Below are 7900 nucleotides of genomic sequence, written 5' to 3' on the forward strand. Positions count from 1 at the left end.
TTCAACATCTCCTTTAAGCACATGATCGCGAAGAAAATGATGTCGAATGTCTATGTGTTTGGTTCTTGAATGCATGACCGGATTCTTTGTAATGTTTATAGCACTTGTATTGTCGCATCGAAGAGGAATACATCCGAGATCAAGTCCGTAGTCACGAAGTTGTTGCTTAAGCCAAAGAATTTGTGCACAACAACTACCCGCTGCTATGTATTCTGCTTCGGCCGTACTAAGAGCAACACATGCTTGCTTTTTACAAGCCCATGATACTAATGCATTTCCAAGAATGTGACAAGTACCACTTGTGCTTTTACGATCAATTTTACATCCTGCATAATCCGCGTCAGAATAACCAATTAAATTGCAAACACTACCTTTTGGATACCATAAGCCAACATTGGTCGTTCCTTTGAGATACTTCATGATCCTTTTAACCGCCATAAGATGTGATTCCTTTGGATTTGCTTGGAAGCGAGCACAAAGACAAACACTAAACATTATGTCAGGACGGCTTGCCGTCAAATATAATAAAGAACCAATCATACCTCGATACTTAGTAATATCAATTGGAGTACCGGATTCATCTTGATCAACATATGTACCGGAGCCCATTGGAGTATTCATTGCTTTACAATTATCCATATCAAACTTCTTCAATAATTCTTTACAATATTTGGATTGATTGATAAAGATTCCATCTTTGAGTTGCTTAATTTGTAGTCCAAGAAAGTAGTTCATCTTTCCCATCATAGACATCTCGAATTCTCCTTGCATTATCAATGAGAATTCCTCACACATTTCTTTGTTAGTCGATCCAAAAATGATATCATCAACATAGACTTGAACCAATAAAGTGTTACTCTTGATTTTCTTAATGAACAAAGTTTTATCAACCTTACCCTTTTCGAAACCCTTTTCACACAAAAAATTGCTAAGTCTATCATACCATGCTCTTGGTGCTTGCTTTAAGCCATAAAGAGCCTTTCTCAACTTAAAGACATGTGTAGGATTCTTGAAGTCTTCAAATCCCGGGGGTTGTTTGACATAGACTTCTTCATTGATGTAGCCATTCAGGAATGCGCTCTTGACGTCCATTTGATAAAGCTGAAAATTTAATGAACATGCATAAGCAAGTAAAAGACGAATAGCTTCTAACCTTGCAACCGGAGCAAATGTTTCTTCAAAGTCGATTCCTTCTTCTTGATTGTAACCTTGGGCCACCAATCTTGCTTTGTTTCGAACAATTATACCATTCTCATCAAGTTTGTTCTTAAACACCCATCGAGTACCTATGATATGTTTATTACTTGGTCTAGGAACAAGTTCCCAAACTTGATTTCTCTCGAATTGATTTAATTCTTCTTGCATTGCATTTATCCATTGATCGTCTCCTAAGGCTTCATCAACTTTGGAAGGTTCAATTTGAGAAACGAAAGCCATGTGTAAGCAAGCATCTTTGAGATTTAATCTTGTTGCAACTCCTTGACTAATATCTCCAATAACTTTATCAATAGGATGATCTCTATGAGTTCTCCATTCTTTTGGTAGATCATTGGTGTTTGATTCTTGTTGTACACTTTCTTGTTGAACACTTTCTTGTTGTACTTCCGGTGCCTTCACAATTGTATCATTTGAATGTTCTTCCGGTGCCTTCACAATTGTATCATTTGAAGGTTCTTCCGGGGGTAAATCTAAAGGATCATCATCATCACAAACAACTTCGTCGGATTTCTCATCAAACTTACCAAGATTGTCTTTGTCATTGTTTAGAACAAAGCACTTGCATCCAAAAATGTGAAAGTGAGCAATGTTTGGCTTTCTTCCTTTGAAGAGTTCATATGGAGTCTTCTTTAAGATAGGTCTAATGATTACTCGATTTCCAACATAACATGCCGTACTAACCGCATCCGCCCAAAAATATTTAGGAAGATTTGCATCACTAAGCATTGTTCTTGCAAGTTCCACTAGAAACCTATTTTTCCTTTCGACTACTCCATTTTGTTGTGGAGTTCTTGGTGCTAAAAAATTATGAGAGATACCATGTTCTTCACAAAATTCTTCAAACGATGCATTTTGAAACTCTCCACCATGATCACTTCTTATGGATACAATCTTTAATGATTTTTCATTTTGGATTTGTTTTGCATACTTCTTAAAGGCTCTAAAAGCATCACTTTTCTGCACAAGAAACAAAGTCCAAGAATATCTAGAATAATCATCAACAATAACTAAAGCGTATACATTACCTCCGAAGCTTCTTGTCCTTGATGGACCAAATAGATCCATATGCAACAATTGAAGTGGTCTTGTTGTAGTCACCACATTCTTTGGTTTAAAAGATGATTTGGTTTGCTTTCCCTTTTGACATGCATCACATAGTTTATCTTTGACAAACTTTATCTTAGGTAAGCCAATAACAAGATCATGTTTGGTTAACTTATTTAAATGATCCATATGAATATGGGCTGCTCTTTTATGCCATAACCATGATTCATTATTGTTTACCAAAAGACATTTTACTTTCAAAGATAAATCATTTAAAGAAATCATAAAAATGTTATTAATTCTTGTACCTTTGAGTTTTACCTCATTGGTGACTTCATCGATGATCAAGCATTCTTCCTTAGTGAATTTGATCTTGAAGCCTTTGTCACAAAGTTGGCTAATGCTTAGAAGATTATGCTTTAGTCCTTCAACATAAAGAACATCTTCAATGGATGTGAAAGGTGGTGCACCAACTTTGCCTTTGCCAAGAATTCTTCCCTTATTGTTGTCTCCATAAGTGACAAAACCCTTGGCCTTTAACCTTAGATCTGAAAATTGGTTTAAGTCACCCGTCATATGCTTTGAACAACCACTATCTAGATACCATAGGTTTGAAGTGGTCTTCAAGCATGCCTACAAAACAAATTAAGTTTTATTAGGTACCCAAGTGGCTTTAGGTCCATCATAGTTAGTTCCTTTCTTCACCCATACATAATGTCCACTAGGAACACTAAAGTTCCTTACATAACAAGCATTTGGTGTGTGACCAATAATACCACAATAAAAACAAGTAGGTTCAAAGTTACTTCTATATCTAGGAGGATAAGATTTCTTCTTAACAAAGTTCTTCCTTTTAGGATAATGTTGCATTACTTTAGGCTTGATCACTTTCTCTTGAATTGGTTGGTTACTAGCCTTGACAAAGATAGTCTTGTTGGATCTTGGTTTATCAAATTTAGAGAAACCAAGTCCGCTCTTATCATTGGAGTATCTTTGTGTGCTAAGAACATTTTCCAATCCAATTTGCCCTTTTTCATATCTTTCTAAAACACGTTTTAATTGGACAATTTGGAAGGAAAGTGATTCACAATTCTTGCATGCAACATTATCTTCTTGAACACTAATCATTTTTTCTTTGTCATCTTTATGTTCTACTTCAATTATCTTAACTTTCTCTTCTAAATATGATATTATTTTCTTTTGAGATGAGATAGTTTTATAGAGAATTTTGCATTCTTTTAATAATTCATCAATTGCACCTTGTGCACCATTATCAAAAAGAGAATCATCATAACTAACCTCGCCTTCTTCATCGTCGGAGTGGTGTGATGCCATTAGTGCTAGGTTTGCACTTTCGTCACTATCGGAGTCCGATGAGGAACTTACTTCATTATCTTCCCATGCTATGTAGGCCTTTTTATTTTTGAACTCCCTTTTGCCTTTGAATCCATTCTTCTTCGAAAGCTTTGGACATTCCGGCTTTATGTGTCCTTGTTTCCCACATTCATAGCATGTAACTTCTTGTGATGAAGTGGATGCTTCTTTATCTTTATGCTTTGAGAATTTCTTTCTTTTGACATAGTTAGTATTATCAATATTATTTTTATTACCAAAAAATTTGCCTAACCTTTTTACAAGAAGCAAGAAGTTTTCATCTTCATCCGATGTATCTTTCATTTTGCTTTCTTTTGAATCTACTTTTAATGCAATGCCTTTGGATTTCTTCTCTAAGTTCTCATGCTTTTCCAATCTTCCAAGTTCTGTCTCATATTCTTGAAGTTTTCCAAATAGTGTTGCGGAAGTAAGTCTTGATAAATTCTTCTTTTCGGATATCGCCGTCACTTTTGGTTGCCACTCCCTTGTCAAAGATCTGAGCACTTTAAGATTAAGTTCTTCGGTAGTAAGAGTCTTACCAAGTGCCTTCAAGTGATTTGTCAAATGTACGAATCGTTTTTGCAAATCGAGAATAGTTTCTCCGGGCTTCATTCTAAACAGTTCGTACTCTTGGCTTAAAGTATTCAACCTTGATCTTTTAACTTCAGCGGTACCTTCATGAGTTTCTACAAGAGTATCCCAAATTTCCTTTGATGTTGTACATGTTGATACTCGGAAGAATTCATCCATACTAAGAGCACCATGAAGAAGACTGATCGCCTTTTTGTCAGCAAGAACCCTTTTTCTATCATTATCATCCCATGATGCTTTAGGTTTCTCCGATCCAACACCATTAACGACCGTTGTAGGAACATGAGGACCTTGTAGGACAGCCTCCCAAACTTCTTCTCCTTGTGCTTCTAGATGAGCCTTCATTTGGATTTTCCAAAAGTCAAAATATTCACCACAAAACAATGGAGGCTTGTTGTTAGAACCACCATCTTTGAAAACCGGTCTTTGATTTGCGGAAGCCATTCTGGATCTTTAGGAACAAGTTACCTATAACTTGCTCTGATGCCAAATGTAAGTATAAGAGTGCGCCTAAGAGGGGGGGTGAATTAGGTTTTCAAAAATTTAATCGGTTTTATGAGAATACTTCTAATAATTTTTGGTTAAGTGTTTGAAGGTTTTTGTAAGGTTCTTTTCTTTTCTTTGGTAATGGTGATGAAAGCGATAAAGTGCGGAAAAGTAAAGAACGCAACGATATATACTGGTTCCCCTCACAATCCGAGAGTACTCCAGTCCCCTTTCAAACACGAAAGAGATTTCACTATAGTTAGAATTATTGTACAAGCCTATGCCTACTATCTAACCTATAGGGTGATCAAAGGTTCTTAACACCTTTAAGATCAATCAACACTAATGTGAATGAAGAACAATCCTCTTCAAACACACCACTTACTTCCAACAATCCTGGATAGTAAGGAGATAATTTTCTTTGAATTTTTACAAGAGATTTAGATGAAGTTTGTATAGCACTATCAATCTTGGATTGATCTTCTTCTTCAAATGAACAATTCTCAAAATGAATATAAGTGTTCACAATGTATGCATGAAACTTTGAATGGATTTCTCAATGAAAATGTGTATAGAAAGTTTCACTTGAAAATAAGATTTGATGAACACTTGGAAATATTGAAAGATGAAGAATATATGGTTTATGAATTGTTAATGAAGAAGGTGAATAATGATTCTGAAATATGTAGTATTTATAATGTGTCAAACACCTCTTTGAATGGTTATTTTTTCATGAAACAATGCAATGATCAAGTGGTAAGAAAATGGATTCGTTTGAATAAGATCATGCAATGAAAAAACACACTGGTTCAGTAGGAACCGGTTCCTACCTGGGACAACCCGGTTCCTGCTGAACGTTACAGCAGAAAATTTCAAATTTTGAACTGAGGAACCGGTTCCCACCTAGGGACAACCCGGTTCCCCATAGTAAAACACAGAGAACTGAAAAACTGAGAATGCTGGGAACCGGTTCCCCCATAGGGACAACCCGGTTCCTAAAACCTTTATTTTGAAATTTAACTTTGAAAAAGGTTTTAAAAGTTCTTTTGAGGGATGACACTTTGTAGTATGTTTATGATATGCATGAAAATATATTTCTGAACAATTATATGTCAAAGTGAGTATTGTTTATACCTTTGACATTTTAGCTTGATTCTTGAATCTTCACAATTTCTTCAAGACTTTGAAATGATGTATTTTTGCTTGATACTTGAAATTCTTTTTGCACATCCTTTATAAAAGCTTGATGTCCATATTGTCTTCATCAAAACACACTATGCTTGAGAAGCTTGCATTTACAAATATTATCCGACTATAGTATGTTCCTGAGGGTAAATTTTATATATAAATAATCTTATGAGAAAATTATATTTGTTTGTGTTTTAGATTAAAAAAAATTGCATTAATATTTTTAGTTCGGAGATGTTACCACATTTAAAAACATAAGTTATTTAATGTTTTTAAACTTGAATGGTGCTAATCTGAATTTATAATAACTTTTTAATTTATGTTTTTTAATTTTATGAATTTCAAGTTATTATTTGTGAAAATGTACTTTTTACCATTAAAGGTAAAATATTTTTGTAAGTTAGTGCATCTATTTAGTGTTCATTATCATGGAATACAAAATGTTTGTAACACCCCATACATAACTGACTAGTATATTATGCATGAAACGTTAAAAATTGATATTGAGTACATACAAAAGCTATAGTTATAGAGAGATCCCTATTGAGTACAACATGAGATCCTAATAAGAATAACAAAACATGTGTCTTCAATGGATCTGCACAGCGGAAGATGAGATCTGACGAGGTCTCCGAGCCATCACTACTTCCAAGTCTTTAGTCCAAACCTGCTACTGACCAAACGCTACAAAACTGCACCTGAAAAAATATAAGTTGATTGGGATGAGATTACTAAATCTCAGTGAGTCCTCCTATCCTATGGGTCCACTCGGATCTACAGGGTACATGCATTAAAACCGAATCCACCACTGATCCGGGGTTCATCCTCACATCCGGTACAAGTACGGAGAAAACAAGGAATCATCCACCATTGGACGATTAATGTAGATATTCAATTATATAAGCAACCAAGTATGCAAAACCCGCATCCAATACGGGGAATCCAAAAACGCGTTAATGCCTCGACTAGGTTATAAAAACACACCCTCGATGAATCACGCCCATGCCTATTATCAAGAGACTTGTACAAGCACACCACAAGATGATTAGACGGGTTCGCACAAGCCTAAATGGCCGCGAGATGACCTTAGCCTAATTGGCGTCATTGCCCCATTAACCATCTTCACGCACATGTGTTAACGCTGAGTACAATACGCCATCTTGACACATGGGTCCATCGGGCGAAAGCCTAGTGATGTAGCCTACATGGCACCACTAGAGATGGTTTACCTGTCATGCGTAGGCCTACTTGGCCGCACAACGCCACCATACCGAGCACGCAAGTGTGTTAATGCCAAGTGGAAAATGCCTCAAGACCCTCAAAAGCACACTGCAACGGTAGCTCAGGTGTGAGCCCAAGATCACATGATCGGGGCTGTCCCATTGATCACAAAGCCCGGGACATAACGCAACCTAGCCCCCGGCCCGTTTCGATTCAAGCATACACACACATCAATCGCGAATCACACAAGCACACAATCCCAATTGTTTAACCGAAACAATGGGCATCAACAATATATTCATGTCTCATCACAATATAACATTCACATGTAAACATAATGTAACACCCTACACATATTTGTCTAGAATAATATGCATAAAGTATTATATATGGTTCATAAAGACAATGATTACATAATGTCGCAGCGGAAAGATAGTAATAAAAACATCACAAGCACGAGGTACAAGAGCCGAATGTATCATGGCCAAAATGATAATACATCCAAAATAGTACAATATCCAATAAAGTACTACAAAAGCATAAAATGCGAACAAAAGATAATATCTAGCATCAACGCCAAAGGACTAATCCGCCTTGCCTTTGCCACGATCTTGCCTTGAACCACCTGAAAAAGATAGAATTGGAATGGGATGAGATTACTAAATCTCAGTGAGCCCGCCTATCCTATTAGTCCACTCGGATCTAAAGGGTACATGCAAAACAAACGAATCCGCCATGGATTCGGGTAATCCTCACATCCGGTACAAATACGGAGCAA

The sequence above is a fragment of the Vicia villosa genome, linkage group LG2 (genome assembly GCF_029867415.1).
Source record: "Vicia villosa cultivar HV-30 ecotype Madison, WI linkage group LG2, Vvil1.0, whole genome shotgun sequence".
Lineage (NCBI taxonomy): Eukaryota > Viridiplantae > Streptophyta > Magnoliopsida > Fabales > Fabaceae > Vicia > Vicia villosa.